Source organism: Delphinus delphis, chromosome 3 (genome assembly GCF_949987515.2).
Source record: "Delphinus delphis chromosome 3, mDelDel1.2, whole genome shotgun sequence".
Lineage (NCBI taxonomy): Eukaryota > Metazoa > Chordata > Mammalia > Artiodactyla > Delphinidae > Delphinus > Delphinus delphis.
The window spans coordinates 137,367,659-137,385,546 of NC_082685.1; the positions used below are offsets into that span (position 1 = coordinate 137,367,659).

Below are 17,888 nucleotides of genomic sequence, written 5' to 3' on the forward strand. Positions count from 1 at the left end.
AAAATAAATTAATTAAAATATATATATTTTAAAAATTTATGGATTGGAAAATGAAGCCGTCTCTACTTTTTGCACAATTCCTCATCTACCTTTTCCTGCCAAGATCAATTTGTAGGATAATATGGAGTAGCCTTCAGGGAATTAATGAAATTGATGTATGGAAATATGTGAGTTATTAAAGTATTTTTCTCTGGACCCCGAACCCATTTTTCTGTGCTCTTGTATTGTAATGCTGAGCTGGGGCTCAGCAAGTCACATTTCCGCTTTGTCACCTAGCTCCAGAGTAGGTTCCCTGTTCGTAAGAAGCTGGAGGGAGACGGCTAGGCTGGAGGAGAGAGAAAGCACTTGCTTCTTCCTGGCTGCTTCCTGAGGATTTCCTGTTGGTTCCCACAAAGCAGCATTTTTCTCTCTAGAGGTGTAGTGAGCCTTTTCAAAGCAACAGCTGAACCCAATCTGCTGTTTTTCCTAACATATAGCTTCATGTTGTCCCCCTGGAAACACCACATCAGCTCACCCTCTCCTCAAAGATCTGGGCCCGAGCCGCACAGCCCCTGTGAGCTCAGAGAAATAGCGGCAGCTCAGTGCTGCCCCTGCCTCTCCAGTCTGGGTTCAGCTCAGCAACACCTGTTCTTTACACTTCAAAGTTTAATAATCCAGTCTCTTGCTTCTGTTTCCCCAGCTGCCCTTGCAGTTGCTATCTCTGTGATATCTTAGATTTCTCTTTTTACTCTTTCAGTTACATAATTGATAGCTTTCTACCTAGTTTCCAATTCTATATTTTAATTTCTGCTCAAATAACTGGTGTGGTTTCTGTCACCTGCCTGGATTCTGAATATTATAGGAATAGACAGATGTGTTTATTTGATGTTCCTTTTAAAGAAAATACACAGAAGAAATTGTATACATAAAGATATGACATAGTGTTTGTAGGGGGTTGAATGGTCGCCTCCCAAAAGCTACGTCCTTGTCTTAATCCCCAGAACCTATGAAATTAACCTTATTTGGGAAAAGTCTTTGCAAATATAATTAAAGTAAGGAGCTTGAGATGAGGAGATTGTCCTGGACTCTCCAGGTGGGTCTCAAGCCCAATGACTAGTGCCTTTTTAGGAGTGAGGCAGTGAGAGGTTTTGACACAGAGGTGGAAGCAATGGACCATGGTGGCAGAAATTGGAGTAGTGCAGCCACAAGTCAAGGGATGCTGACAGCCACCAGAAGCTGCAGGAGACAAAGAAAGATTTCTCCCCTAGAGCTTTCAGAGGGGGTAATTACTGCTGACACCTTGATTTCAGACTTTTAGCCTCCAGAACTAAGACAGAATAAATTTCTGTTGTTTTAAGTGACCCAGTTAGTAGTAATTTGTTACAGCAGGTACAGGGAACTAATATAAGCTATAAACTGCCAGGGAGAATTTAAAGTGGTGGAAGCTCAACTTTATGGCTTAGTGGATCTAATAAACCTATGCATAGTCACTTGGTGCCCAGTATTGGATATATTGAGTCGTAAGGCCTAAGTGGCAAGTTGGCTATTTCTGCTGCCTTGTCCTCCTTTGGACATGATCCCTCTCTTCCTCTGGGCCCCATTCAGCATTCAGAGCCTTCTGAGTCACTGACTAAATGGGTTGGAGTACTATTGTCAAGAGTGTCCTATGCTGTCTTCAAAATTGAAAGAGGCCACAAGTGCTGTGCAGCAGAAAAAGCTAACATTTATTTATCTATAATGATTTTGAGCCTCTCTTCACACACTCTTTAGCCAATTTGTATTATATTATTATTTTTTTAAAATATTTATTTATTTATTTTGGCTGCGCCAGGTCTCAGTTGCGGCACGCAGGATCTTCATTGCAGCATGTGGACTTCTTAGTTGCAGCATGCGGACTCTTAGTTGCAGGCGTGCATGTGGGATCTAGTTCCCTGACCAGGGATCGAACCTGGGCCCCCAGCACTGGGAGTGGAGTCTTACCTACTGGACCACCAGGAAAGTCCTTGTATTATACTATTCTTTTGTGAATTGCCTATTCATATCTTCTGAACATTTTCCTTTGGGTTTCCTGCCTTATCATTTAACTTACCGAGGTTATATGTATATAGATGTAATAACTTGTGAATTTTAGACTTTGAAAATTTCTTTTCCTAGTTGTCATCAATCAGTTTTACCCATGTGTCCTTCATGGTATAGAAATACTTCTTTCTATACACTATGTTTGTCATCCCATTTTGGAGAGTGTGCTGTGTCATTATTTCCAGGGCATACAACAATGACATACTTTTAGCAACTGTTGTCCCATTGTTTAATTTTTCTACATAATTCATAAAAGGAAGCTTATACTGAAGCATGATTCTTACCTGGAAGCTTCTTTAATAATTTCTATATTTTCTTACCCTGGAGTTCTTCTATGCTCAAAGCAATCTCTAACTTTAAACTTGAAGGTAAGAATAAATTCCTGATTTTTTTCCTAAAAAATTGTGCTTTCTAGATTTATCTACTTGAAAGTACTAGGTGCAATTGTCAACAAAATAGTATTGAGCACATCAATTTAAAAATTGTGGTTTTCACATACCAGTTACCAATGAAAGGAACCTAGTTTCCTTGGAGAAAAGACTGATTGCAGGTCTGGGGCAAGGAAAGTAAAAGCTGCACCTGGGACAATTCATTGCACCAGAAAACAAGGAAACTGTAAAAGACTATGAGATCATATGCCAGCAAAGAAAAAGAGTGAGATTACAGGGCTGTCGTTGACCAAAGATAACAACACTTGAATATCAAATAAAATAATGAGTAGAATTTATTTAAACACTCTCTCTGGTCAGGTTCTAGAGGATGCAGGGACGGAGTAAGGCATGCAAATGTTTATTGAAGAGTAATACCTATGAAAGGAATAAAGAATGAAGGAAAGCTGTCAGACCGCTATGCAGATCAGTTTCTGCCAGGCAAAGGGGTAGACTAATTCTAATATGAATGTGCTGGTGTTCTTACGCATCAGGATTCTGTCTGAACGTCAGAGCTTTAGATAAACCAAAGGGAGATGTTGCACACTCAACTATGGGGGCCAAAATACCTCTTTGTTCCTGCCCTGCTATTATAGTCATATATTGTGCAGCTTGTTGGTGACTGATGCCAAGCATCTGCAGACGGACCCCACTCTGGATCTCACCGAAGCGACTTCTTCCTGTGCACCCACATCACTTGCTTGCGGTGCCCCCCCTCCTCCTTGAATTTCAGCTGTGACTGGGTTCAAACAATTCTGAGCTGGCCTCGACCTCCATCCTCTCAGGCTGAGCTCTTCTATTCTGGGTATCTTTGTGGGAATCTTCACCTCAGCTGTGAGTGTCCTAAATTGCCCCCGTAAACCTTGCAACTAGTTGAGCTTTCAATCACCTGCCATCTTTACTGTCCTGTTGTTTGATTTTTCTGTTTTGTTATTTATCATTTATTATTTTACCATGCTCTTCCCTCCTCCCTGCAGTTAAGCAAACAATAAAAATCTGGCTTTGAAGGGAGGCATCACATTTAGAACGTTTCTTTCTGGTCAGCAAATCAACTACGGCAATGCTCATGGACTTGGCTGTATTCTGAATGGTCTCTTGACTGCCGCTTCGCTCTCTCACTAAGATGTAAGGACTGAAAGCTGTAGCCAGATTTTCATCTTTTTGTGTGTGGCTCCAATCACGGCACCTGTAACACGGAAGGACATCAAAATGTACTTCCTAAGTGTTGGGAATGACTGTACTTTATCACAGTAAAATAAATGTCTAGTCAAGGACATCAATAATGTAGCCACTGATGCTTTTGTCAACAGGTTGACACAGATGAAGGATATATTACAATGCAATACACCATGGATATGTTATGTTAAGGAAAAAAATCCATTTAGAGGGAAAAAACCTCCCCTCAAAAGGCAGTGTTTAACATTTGTTCTCATTAAATTATCATTCTATCCATGATGATATTGATAATAATACTTGAGCACGTTAATTTCTGCCAGGTAATCCTAAATATTCATTTTTATTATTGAATGCATTCATGAAAGCTGCCTTGTTTATTTGCTTTCCATTTCAGAGGTGACAAAAGGAGGCCTAGAGGGAGGAGATAATCTGCTGAGGGTCACTCATCCAGAGACGGGTGGAACTGCCCCTGCACCCAAGCAGTTCAGTTTCTGGAGCTTCTTGTCGTGACTCTGGTCCAAACACAATTTGAAGTTCTTTGAATTCAGCAATTCACTAGGAGAGGACAAAACTGGGAAAGTCAGAAAGTCCAATTTGAGAATTAGGTCACCACCCTTGGCCCTCCTTTACATCACAAACCTTCCTTTGGCATTCCCCCACCCCTGCAAGCATTCCTTTGCTTGGAGATCTGGGTTTCCAAGTCTGTTCCAACACTAGCAGTATGATTTGGGGCCTTCTACACCCCATTGTCCCCCCAAACAGTTTTTTCCCCTTCGGGTGTACTAGTACTTTTCCTTTTCAACCCTTATCCCATCTATCATGAACAGATTTGACCATGAATCATTTTATCCAAGATGATTGGTTTTTGTATTAATATTATCAGGTCTTCTGATGCAATTATCTTGTAGGATTAATGTCACCACCCAAACTCCCCCTATCTGGCCAGGAGGCCAGAAGAGCATAAAAACTCGCGGGCTGGGGGCTTCCGAATCCCAGACACTCGGTATCGCCCGGTGTGAGACCCACGCGATGGCGCAGCCCTTTCCCGGCTGTGAGCGCCGGGGCCCCAGACGCCGCCAGCCCCGAGCTCAGCCGACTCTGAGCCCTGGACGCTTCCTTTCTACCCCGCCCCGTGCGAGCTCTCCTGGGACGGCCCAGACTTCGACTGGGAGATGCTTTCCAGTCCCTGCGGCGGGCTTCTGCGCTGGGACCGTTCGCGAAACGGACAGTTTGCTGGAGGCCGAAGCCCTCGCGACGGGACGCAGAGCCACCTGCCCCGGACCAGACGCGCGCGACGCACCCGGACCCAGAGACGCCCCAGAAGAGGCGGCCGCCGCCTCCGCAGCCTCCCTCGGCGGGTGGCACCGCTTCCCGGACGGACGAGCGGAGCCCGAGAACGCTGACGGCGGGGACCCTATGGAGCGTCGCCCGGCTCCTGCCGCCGGGACCCGCCGCACGTCCCAAGGCTGGTGGCAGCGGATCCGACGCTCAGTGGCCCGAAAGACCCAGGGCTGCCAGGAGCCCCGAGATTTGCGCTGAGTCCCTCACTAAGTACAGTCCCATTGGCAGTTTATGAAATGCGTATTACCCTGCAATGTGAAGATCATTGATAAAATCAATGTACAATGTCTTCTGAATTTGTATAACAAGATGAAAGATACATGCTATTGTTTTAATTTCTGTATTTTTTCATTTGTAGGAATGTGAACCTCGTTAAATAAACTTTAAAGAAAAGAAATTTATGCAAGATGATTGGTGTTTTGCTTTCAACAAAACTGTACAACTGAATTTTACCTGTTTGGGATGAAATTCCTTGCTGACACAGCTTAGGAGCTGCCCATAGTTCCTTGTCAAGTGGGCCTCTACAGGGGGCAGGGAGCCACAAGTTATCCTGCTTCAGTAAAGCAAGCAGGAGAGAAGAGCCAGACAGGGAGTGCCAGCAGGACACAGTCATAGCGTTTAAAATCTCCTCTTGAAAGTGACACTCCATGACATTTGCTATCCTAAGTGACATCTTCTTTTCCTCTGTGAGCTCTATCGCATATGCCCTGCTGTTTAATGGTTTGTTTCAAATAACTGGGCTGGAGAATGGTAAGGAGAAACTCTCATCCTTAGTGACCCTTAGGTGAGACTAGCATGGACTTAGAGAAAAACTTTCCCTCCCTATGGCGGGCAGTGGGCAGGGTGAGGTGTTTCCAGAAGGCTAATGGCAAAGGAACTCTATTACTTGGTCTCAAGCAAAGTCAGCCTTTAAGTCTTGGGAGTGTGATTAGGGTGAGGAAGGAGCCAGATTAAGCATGAAGTCTTTCTCGCAGATAATTTTCCCTCTTGGTCTAGCTAAGGAGCTGCTCTTTGCTCTTTAGTTTCAGGGTTCTTTCAACCCTGCACACTCACTCTACCACTAGGCTCAGCCCCTCACCACGAGACTCCAGATGCCCCAGTCTCTGGGCTACTTCAATGCCCAGCAGGGATTAGAGAAGCTCCTTGCTCCTGTCCCAGGAGCCCTGTGTTAAAAAGGTTAACACATACAAAAGACATTCAAATGTCTTTCTTAGAATGGTTTATTTAATTCGTGATGGAAGGACGTGTAAGAAAGGGAAGATGTAAAACTTCAAGATAAAATATTGAGGGAGAATTTTCATCTTTTAACCTTATGGTCTCATCTAAAAACCATGATGAATATAAAACAACCATTCTCAAAACATCCTGAAGAGCAAAAGAAAAATGTGAACATTTACATATGTTATTAAGGACATCTAGATTCATTCTTCTAAGATTTCTAAAAGAAAAAGATTGTAATAAGTATAATGTTGACTGTGATGTCCCTGTTGTATTTCTTTTTGTGGTTTTTAGGAACAGAAATGGAATAACTCAAACAGTTTAAGCATAAAATAATTTATTGGGGGATAAAAAAATAACTTGTGGGGCCTCCACCGGGCCCCGCACAGCGGCCGCAGTGGCCCTCGGCGTGCGCGTGGCGCCTGTGATAGCGGCGCCGCTCTGCTCACGACCCCGGCCCCGCGCCGGTGCCGACCTCCTCGGCGCGGCGGCGTCGCCCGGTAGGATGGACGGCGAGGCGGGGTCCGCGGCGGGGGTGGGCTCCGAGGGCCGCTGTGCGAGGACAGGCGCAAGGGCTGCGACTCGAGCGGCGAGGCTGTGGTTGGGCACGTGCTGCTGGAGGTTGCCGAGCCGGTGACCCTGCGCGCGCAGCGCCTGGAGGCCCAGGGCCGCGCCACCGCCGCCTGGGGCCGGAGCGCCGGCGCCGCGGACCCCGCCGCCGCCTCGGGGATGGAGAACCTGACAGTGCGCCTGAGCCTGCGCGAGCCCCCGGCCGGCGACGGCATCGTCTTACTACAGCCTGGAAAACATGAATTCCCATTCAGCTTTCAACGTCCATCGGAACTTTTGGTAACCTCATTCACCTGGAGATATGGAAGTGTTCAGTACTGTGTGAGAACGGTTTGGGAACGACCTGATCAGAAGGTTAAGCGGGAACTCCAGGTCGTCGGTCACATCGATGTCAACCCACCAGCATTACTAACCCCTGTATTGAAAACTCAACAGAAGATGGTTGGCTGTTGATTTTTCGCTTCTGGTCCAGTCTCGCTGAGTGCCAAAACTGAAAGAAAGGGATACTGTAATGGAGAAGCTAAATCTATGCAGAAATAGGGAATTGTTCCACTCGTCTGATTGTTCCCAAAGCTGCCATTTTCCAGTCGCAGACGTATGTGGCCAACGTGCGCGGGAACCACATCGCCTCCGGGAGCACCGGCACCTGGAACGGGAAGACCCTCAAGATCTTCAGCACGGGACGCCGTGCTGCATCATCCGAGTGGATTACTCCTTAGCTGTGTATATTCACATTCCTGCTGCTAAAAAATTGATGCTTGAGCTGCCCTTTAGCTTTGTGTCCTGGCAAGAATCTATCATCTCAGAGTCTCAACTCTGAAACCAGGTAATCCTCTCTAATATGCTAAATTACTAGACATTTGTCAGCCTTGCCTGACGAGTAGAGAGTTTTTTTCCCCAGTGAATGGAAAAGACAAGGACTGGACCTGTCTCCCCAGGGACCTGCCTCTCCTCCCATCCCCCTCCCTAAACACCATCACCAAACCCCTCCCAGCAAGATGCAGTTTTCTCCTTAATCTCGCGAGGCTCCGAGGCAATTTGCAAGGCAAATGAGAGTCTATCTCCACTTATCTGGGCTTGGGTTTCCGATCTCCCGTACTAGACAGACCCTATAAAAGGCACACTCAGCATGGGGCTGAATCATTCGCCCCTTTGCTTAGACCCGCTACGCGTCTGGCCTGGGAGGAGGCTGAAGCCATGGAGCCGCACGCGTACTACACCTGGGAAGAGCTGTCCTGGAGGAGGGCGCATCCAGAGCCCCACATGCCACCGGGCCTCAACCGAGAACAGGCCTGGGCCTGGGCTCTGGATAACTTCCCTGCGCTGAGCCGCCCCTCCTGCCAAAGCCCCCAGTTCTGCGAGGACGCGCACTACTGTGCATGTGGGCTGCCGCGGCGCGCTTGCCCCGGACACGCACACGGTCGCCAGGCGGAGAGCGGCCACAAACGCTGGCGAGACCCACAAGCGCAGGAGCCAACGGCTGACCCGGGGTGGAACGACAGTCCCGTCAAGAAGAAGCCGAAGCCACACACCGCAGGGCACAATCGGGCCTGAACAGCCAGGAGATGCCCGCAGCAGCGGAGGCCGACAGACACGCGGCCACATGGCCTCCAGGAGCCCAGGACGATCCCCATCCCCTACCCCGAAGCTGCGGAAACCCTGTGGAGGCTTGAAACCCTGTGGAGCTCGGCAAGGAAAGGAGTCGCATTCTTCTGTCCGGCCCACGGTGCCCCTTCAACCCATGCCCTGGCCTGGACTTCTCCCCTGGGCCCCGCCTTGCTCTGGGATGAGCCTGGAGGACTCTGTGGGGCAGACCACTCCTTATTTGTCCCTCCTTTCCTGGATTACTGACAGCTCTCTCAATTAGAAATCTCTCTTCAGGGGATCCATACTGTCTTAAGGAGCTTTCTTGCAGTTGTACTCAGAATTGTCATGTTTCTTATGTTGATTCCAATTATGAGCAATGATTAAAACTTGCTTCCCTATTCTCTGCCTGTGGATTGATTTGGGTGGGTAGAGTCAGGCCTGGAAGCGGTATAGGGGCTTCTGTGGCTGAAAGGGGAGCTGGGACCAGGGCCATGGCTCCTTAAGATCAAAGAAATGTAAAGTGAAACCGTGACATATAACTTTGACTACCACAGTGGTCTGTATTAATCTTTTCCATTTGTTCTAATATTGCTAAACTAGTAACTCCCCAAAGCAGCTTTTGAGAAATGAATTTGAAAGGGTATTTGGAAAGCCAACGTGACAATATGCATTAAGCATTTCAATATGAATACCCTTGGGGACTTCCCTGGTGGTCCAGTGGTTAAGACTCCGAGCTCCCAACGCAGGGGGCCCCCAGGTTTGATATCTGGTCAGGGAACTACATCCCGCATGCCATAACTAAGCCCACTCGCTGCAACTAGAGAAACCTGCACACACCAATCAAGAGCTTGCACACCAAAATGAAGACCCAGTGCAGCCTAAATAAATAAATAAATCTCATATATATATATATGAATACTCTTGACCCAGAATTCCAGTTCTGCAAGCCAGAAATTGTGGTTAACAGGCGATTTTCCAATATAAGATTAAAAATAAATGATAGACATATTTGCACAGTTCCAAACTATGCTGCTCTTAGAGGTAGAATGGAAGGCATGACTTTGAAAAGATACCCAGAGGCTGAATGTACCAGGCTGAGCCCTGGACAGGTTGTGACTGTAGCAACTAAGGGTGGTTCTAAGCAAGTTGGAAGGGAAAGCACTAAGGCACAGCCACCCATTAGGCTGAGAGAGGGCAGGGTTTCCAGAGCCTTGCCTGTGTAAACGCTCTGCTGCAGTTCCTTCCACAGGTGCCTACCTTGGGAATTTGCAACTGAGACTCGGAATTTGATCATAATATGTACGTCAAGCATCAAGTTGCCTCCCAATTTCTTGTTACCTGTCTCAAGTCTATGTGTAAAGGGATTTTCTCATGTCTCTTCCTGGATTGACATACAGCCACACAGTCCCCACTGCAGTCCACCCGGATATTCCCAGCTCCTCTATAAGAAAACTTTGCATCACTGCTGGTCTCCCCCTGGATGCCAGGACATGGTCACCAATAGCACACTGTTGTCTGGGCGCTGGTTCCAGAAAAAGGTTGCTCTGTTTCAGGATGCATTTCTTCTAGTGCCCATTCTTTAATCCCACCAAGTATCATCACACAAGGTTGAACGGCTGTACCAGTTTTTATCGAAGGATTGGGATAACTGAAGGAAATTACACAGCAGAAGGGAAAAATTTAAACTAAATATTGAATTTTTTTAAAGTTATCATTACTGAGAATACCTTATGACCTACTATAGAAAATGAACCTCTTTAGAATTCGTTTCCTTACAGGGCACGATAATGGTTCCAAGGAGAATCAGAATGTTTACTGACCCTGTGCACTAAACAGTACCAACCAGTTTTCCCAGACTCTCCAGACCACAGTTCTCCCTTAAAAAATGTGGACCCGTGGCTGTCACCTAATTGTGCTGCTAGGGCTGAGAGATAGCACTGTGGTTTTCCTCTTAGGAGCCTGCGTTTTGTTTCACTTCTTTCTCAAAAGCAAAAAGATTAGCAATAAGAAGACAATCGAGGGCTTCCCTGGTGGTGCAGTGGTTAAGAATCCTCCTGACAATGCAGGGGACATGGGTTCGAGCCCTAGTCCGGGAAGATCCCACATGCCGCAGAGCACCTAAGCCCGTGCGCCACAACTACTGAGCCTGCGCTCTAGAGCCCAGAGCCACAACTACTGAGCCAGCGTGCTGCAACTATTGACACCCACACGGCTAGAGCCCATGCTCCGCAACCAGAGAAGCCACCGCAATGAGAAGCCCGCACACCACAACAAAGAGCAGCCCCCACTCACCACAACTAGAGAAAGCCCGCGCGCAGCAATGAAGACCCAACACAGCTAAAAATAAATTAAATAAAATAAATTTATTAAAAAAAAATAAGACAATCCATAGGCAAGACCTCCTCACCCCAAAACTGGAATCACAACCTGCAGGAAAAGGAACCCATTTTTTGAACCACATAGTTAGGATCCCTGAGAATATTTTCCCCACACTAAGACTGTCCCTGACTCTCTCACCAGAAGGCAATCCCTGCCTATACATGTCCTTGTTAACTCTTCGCACAGATCTATCTATATTCTTTCATGACACCCTTTTCCCTAACAATAGACGAAAACTTATTTTTGGTATAGGTGGAAAAAGAAATGGACTTATTTTATTCTAAAATCCATCTACTTTATTTCACATCCATTTCAATGATTATTTGTGGAATCTATAAAATACTCTTTCTGCCTTCCCTTCTTGAAATCACCTCATTCCTGTCTTGAGAAAATAGCTACCTGGTAGATATCTTGCTATTTCACATGCCCAGTATTGAAGGATGAGTTTGCTCCGTGCTGGTCTATACGGTCAGTGGAACTTACCTATTTTTGATGCTCAGAAAGGTTGTGTATGCATGAAACTTTAAAAAAATAGGTGAGACATTGTACTTGACATACCCTTTTCTTCAAAAAATAAAAAGAAAAAAATAGAAGAGTTGGGGAAATCCTACAGATTAAAAGAAGTATTAAAACCTCCCAACTACATGTAATGGGTAGACTTCATCTGAAATCAGTTGTTCCCCCCTTTGTTGGTGACTGGTATTGGTCATCTGCAGTCTGACCACATTGCTGGTTCTCACTGTAGTGGCTTCTTTCTGCTGCGTGTATAACACAGGCTAGCTGCTCCTAACCTCTGTGGGGAAAACCAAATGCCACTGGTGTTCAAACAACTTTCTGAGAAGGTTCTACGCCACCAGGGCCTATTAGCACCATGTTGAGCCTTCAAAGGAAACAGTGTTGTTGTCCTTGCCTTAAACCCGGCCAAGCAGAGCTTTGTGTCTTGAATATCTTTATTAGATTCCCCCAAGTCAGTTACAGTCACTGCATGCTGGTCTAATGAACCCCTTCAACTTACCACTATTGGCTGCCTTGCCCAGAACTTCCAACCCTCTGCCTCTTGCATTGTCTATACTTTCATCTTCTTTAGTTCCTTATTTCTCATTTTTGGTTTTGATTCTCTTCCCTCTTTTCTCTGTTTCCTTATTTCTCTTTTTTTTTACAGTTACTTCTTTAAAAAATTAATTAATTAATTAATTAATTTTGGCTGCATTTGGTCTTCGTTGCTGTGTACGGGCTTTCTCTAGTTGCGGCAAGCAGGGGCTACTCTTCGTTGTGATGCGTGGGCTTCTCACTGTAATGGCTTCTCTTGTTGCTGAGCATGGGCTCTAGGCGCACGGGCTTCAGTAGTTGTGGCATGTAGGCTCAGTAGCTGTGGCTCGTGGGCTCTAGAGCATGGGCTCTGTAGTTGTGGTGCACCGGCTTAGTTGCTCCACGGCATATGGGATCTTCCCGGACCAGGGCTTGAACACATGTCCCCTGCATTGGCAGGTGGATTCTTAACCACTGTATCACCATGGAAGTCCCCTTATTTCTCATTTTTGTTGATACCATTTCTTTTTACCTCAGCTCATGCAAAACACTGGCTTTGCTGGGAGTCATCTTAAACGTTAGAGTTTTCCTTCCTGTCAGAGAATCAACTTCCATAAGGAACAAGTTTTAGCTGTGTCCTCATGGTCTCTTAACTGTGACTTTGCTCTCCCCTTAAAATTCAGCTCTGCCAAAGCAGGAGCCAGTTCTACAACTCTGTGCAGCACCATCACAGCAGCTTGCCCATGGCAGGTTGTCAAAACATGCTTGTTAAAAACTCTGAATTTAACTGACTTTGTTACATTGAAGATGAATGACTGATCAAGGAAGTCTAGGCTTAGAGGCACTGACATGTTTGCAAACAGAACGTCTGAAACAGCTCAGGAAGGATGTAAGGGAATACGATTTCACTATACATCTGACACAAGAAGGAAAAAACAATCCATTCAGATTAAACACACACAAAAAGACAACATTTTGAGTTTGTTATTCATTGATGTTATGTTTAATATCCATGATCATGTCACTAAGAATGACAATGAAAATAATAATAATTGTAATTCAACAACTTATTTTCTGCCTGGGAATATCTAATTACATGACCTTTGTTATTGAATTTAATCATAAAAGTTACCTTGTAAAATGTTAAATTTTAGCTACCATCCAGGCAAAAACATGAGGATAAGAGAGGTTAGGTAACTAGTTGAGTCATATAGAAATAATAGACAGAACTTGTACCCAAAGAGTCTGCATCTAGATCTCTAGACTTTGAGCCCTCCCCTCCTACATGTTGGCTGGAAGTCTGAAGCAATTTTAACTTAGAATTGAAGATCAGTGTCAGTCTGACCAGCAGTGTGACTTCATGCAAAGATGGCCAACTTCTCATTCTGATCATCTGGGTAAAATCTGATGGTACTTTCCAAGCAGAAGGGCTCTGAGAATCAATGGACATACAGTTAACTAAAAGTGTCAGGCACATAGGATACTTTTCATAAAAGAGTAACCTTCCAAAGAGCTCGTCTTGGCAGAGTCGCTGTACCTGTAATTCTTTGGAAAAAAAAAAAAACCCAAACAACAACAAAAATTTAATTCTATCAAATCAACAAAATCGATTCAACTTCGAATAACTCCATCCAAGATGATTGGATTTTCCCCTAATCTCCTCAGGGCCCGCCTTCTGAAGCAATTTGAAACCTGAGAAAAACGACACCACCCATCCTAATATCCTCTGGTTGGACAGCTAAAAAGTTGGACGGGAAGGTATAAATTCGCAGGGAAGGGATCCCTGAAAACTTCTCCTCCTCTCAGGGGCTGAAGCGATGGAGCCGAACTTCCCCCGCTGCATGCGCGAGGCCTGGGATTCCGCAGAGGAGTCCCAGGAACCAGAGATGCTGCAAATCTTGAGCTTAGCGGACCCTGAGGAATGGCAGCTCCCTTTCTATCCTACGCTGGGCCAGCTCTCTGAAGACGACGAGGACTTCAATGGGGAACAACTTTCTACCGCCTGCGGGCGTCTGCACCCACACTGCCCGAAACACCGACCCCGAGAGCAGAGCACCTGCAGGCTGGGCGTTGGGCCGCCCGCCCCGGACAAGACGCCCACGACCCGCCAGGAGCCACAATGGCCCTCCGGAGGTGGGGCCGCCGCCCACCCGCAAAGCTTCCCTGGGCGGGTCTTGCGGCATCGGGAACCCAACATCTGAACCCGCGACCTCTGACCGCGGGGACCCTTCCGGAGCATCGCCCTCCTCCTGGCCTGGAGAGACACCACCGGACGTCCCAAGGCTGGTGGCCGCGGACCTACACGCAGTGGCCGGGAAGACCCTGGGCTGCCACTCCCGCCGCCTTTGGACCCAGGAGCCCTCATCTCCGCTGAGACCCTTCATTGGATGATCCCTTGCGACAGATGTTATTACAGTAACACCTCTCCGTTCAGCAATCATGGAAGAATTCGTCTTCAGAGACATTTGTGAAGTTTTCTTTCGCTTACTTAATAAATTATACCAAATTCCAACGCCTTTCTCTCTCTTACTTTGGCTTTTGGGGAAGGACCCGACGCAGGGGCGGGGTGGCCGGTGCCACGTCTCACCAGGGACCCTCAGTCCCCTGATTTGCTGGGCGGGGGGAGGCCGGTGGGGTCTCTTGGGCACACCGGGTGGCCAGGGGTCCAGCATAGGCGTTGCCAAACTGGGTCACACGTGCTGGGCTCCGAGACATCCAGCAAAGAGCGGCCAGCAGCCCTGAGAACTCCACTTCGCCCGACGAACGCTCCTGCGCCCTCGCCCTGGCCCTTCCAGTCCACCTGTGGGGCCGTCCAGTCACCTTCACGTTGCTCCACGGCCCCCAGCGCCTGTCGCCGCTCCAAACGCATCTAGAAGCATTGGCCTCGGGTAGCGCAGAGCCTCCGTCTCCCTCAGGCACTCTCCTGGGCGTGTCCCTTCTTCCTGCTCGCCCCAAAGCCGACTTCCAGCCCCCACTTCAGAGCTGACCTGCAGCCAGAGCGCTGGGGCCCCGGACAGGAGAAAACTAGGGATTGTCTTTTGCGGCGGGGCGTTTCTGCGGCCAGATTCTCGAGCGGTTAGGCTCGCGTCACTTCCCAACTCCAACCTGGCGACTTCCCAAGGCGCCTGACTTCTCATTACCATTTGGAGTTGAACTAGAGTGTCCACCCAATCCGGGGTTTGAAACGGGGCCTGAGAGAGCAATGGCAGGCGAAGTATAAGTGCTTAATAAATGCTAATACAATTATACTGAGAATTTCTCAACTGCTGTGATTTCTCTGGGGGCAAAATCCTTCACTGGGATTAATCTCACAGGAGTCTGAATGTGGGGACTCCCTGCCTCGGGAGCAGTTTCCTGGAAAGCCTTCACCTCATCGCTCTGGTTTCTGGCATCCCACCCAACCTCACCCTTTCTCTCCTTTCCCTGCCAGGATTCCATGGGCCACCTGTGCAGCCTGGATGCTGTGGCTCAACCAGTATGTAACCCTGGCCGGTCCCCAGGGAATGCAAAAATTATCCTTTTCACCCATCTGTTAGACCACAGGGTGATACTTTACTTTTTTAGACTCAAACAGAACTTTTCCATTGAGGCCTGAGCATGGGAAACATACAGCTCATAACAAGAGGATGCGATGACATGGGTGTGTGTTGTAGACACTGCTATGTCTTTATTAATGTACTTTAATTTCTTACTTTGTCTTTTATTTCTTAAAGAGTGTATATGAGAAATGAAATCAGTGAGAACCGGAAATAAAGAAATCACTTTTAAGTTTCATCCTCACTTCTTCAGTAGTCATTTCAAATACTTAATCTCTTAAGCAAATAAATGAAATAGCCCTTGAATTCATGGAAAGACACAGTTGTCTATAAGCCCACTTGTCAGGAATCACTAGCAGTATTTGGAGTACAGTTCTACAGTTCCTTTAACGATTCTAAAACCCAAAATTTTATGCAACCTACAATTTGGTGTGTAAATTTTGGTACAAAACTCATTTGACAGCAAAATATGGCATAGACTGATGTGAGGCCGTAGTGTACTCTATCCAAAGTAGCATGAGTATTTATAGGAATGATTGATTACTGGGACTGTCCTAGACCATGCAGACAGGTACACTCTATCACGCAAGCTCTTATTGTCACTTTATAATTCCTTACATTTTAAATTATAACACACATCTAGACCCCAGTATTTTAATAAATATATTAGAGTATCTTTAATATTAAATAATGTATTATCAATATCTAAAAATACAATTATAGGTTGTTTTTGGTTGTAAAATTGACTAGTAGTGCTGAATACTGTAGAAGTGCCCTTTGCTGGTAGAAAGCTGGAGTCATTGCAGTATTTGATCATCCATAACATTGTCAAAGAAAATTCTATTCTGGAATAGATTGCTTCTGCCATTGCCTGTAACTATTTCTAGTAATGGGGTTTGCATGCTCCATTTTTTCTTTTCTTTTTACTTAAAAAATTTTTTAAATTGACTTGTATTAGCCACCTCTACCCCTGCCCTTTGTACTTCCCAACAGCTAAAGCAATGACTCACAGTATAAAGAGAATTTTTTTAAGCTGTTAGGTTTTATTATCAAAAAAGATTGTTTTTTCTTAAAGAAATGTTTTTGTGTAATTTTTAAGTAAGGGAAAGGAATTTTCACAAATGTACACAATGTCAAAATTTCTTACATGATTGCTAATTCATGCAATTCAATATGGGGCATGTGGAGAGCAAGGTAACTATATGTAGCTATTTCCTCAAGTCTAGAAATGGATAATTTCAAGAAGGGAAGGCAGGCAGGGGACACAAAAGCACGAATAAACTAATGGGACTACATCAAACTAAAAAGTTTCTGCACAGCAAAAGAAACTATCATCAAATTGAGAAGGCAACCTACTGAATGAGGGAAGATATATCTAATCACATATTTGACAAGGAGTTAACACCCAAAATATACAGAGAACTCTTACATCCTCTTAAGGTTTTAACTCAAGTTATACAACTCAATTTATATAATTTAAACTCCAAAAAAAGCAAACGACCTCATTGAAAAATGGGCAGAGGACCTCAACAGACATTTTTCCAAAGAAGACACACAGATGGTCAACAGACCCATGAAAGATGCTCAGCATCACTAATTATCAGGGACATGCACATCAAAACCACAATGAGGTATCATCTCCCACCTGTCAGAATGGCTATTCTCCAGAAGACAGTAAATGACAAGTGTTGGAGAGAATGTGGAGAAAAGGGAACACTCATATACTGTTGGTGGGAATCTAAGTTGGTGCAACTACTATGGAAAACAGTAAGGAGATTCCTCAAAATCTAAAAATAGAAATACCATAGGATCCAGCTTTCCACTCCTGGGTATACGTCCAGAAAAAACGAAAGCATGAGTTCAAAAAGATACATGCACCTATTTACAATATCCAAGACATGGAAGCAACCCAAGTGCCTAAAAAAGGATGACTGAATTAAGATGTGGTAAGTATATACAGTGGAATATTGCTCAACCATAAAAAGAATGAAATTTTGCCATTTGCAGCAACATGGATGGACCTAGAGAATATTATGCTTAGTGAAATAAGCCAGACAGAGAAAGACAAATAGTGCATGATATCACTTATATGTGGCATCTAAAAATAATACAAATGAATGTGTATGCAAAACAGAAACAGACTCACAGATATAGAAAACAAACTTGTGGTTACCAGAGGGGAGAGGGAAGAGTGAGGGACAAATTAGGGGTATGGGATTAACATATACAAATTACTATGTATAAAATAGATAAGCAATGAGGATATACTGTATAGCACAACAAGGATTACAGCCATTATCTTATAATAACCTATAATGGAATATAATCTGCAAATATACTGAATCACTATGTTGTATACCTGAAAATAACATAATATTGTAAATCAACTGTACTTCAATTTAAAAGAAGATGTGGTATATATACACAATGGAATACTACTCAGTCATAAAAAGAATGAAATCCTGCCATCTGCAACAACATGTGGACCTTGGGGATATCACCTTAAGTGAAATAAATCAAAAGATAAAAGACAAAAACTATATGATTTCACTTATATGTGGAATCT

At 45.3% G+C, this 17,888-nt stretch overlaps 1 pseudogene; it reads left to right on the forward strand.

Moving 5' to 3' along the window:
- The first annotated feature begins 6,726 nt into the window (after positions 1-6,726).
- Positions 6,727-7,611, forward strand: LOC132422473 (arrestin domain-containing protein 4 pseudogene; annotated as a pseudogene).
- Positions 7,612-17,888: the final 10,277 nt, after the last annotated feature.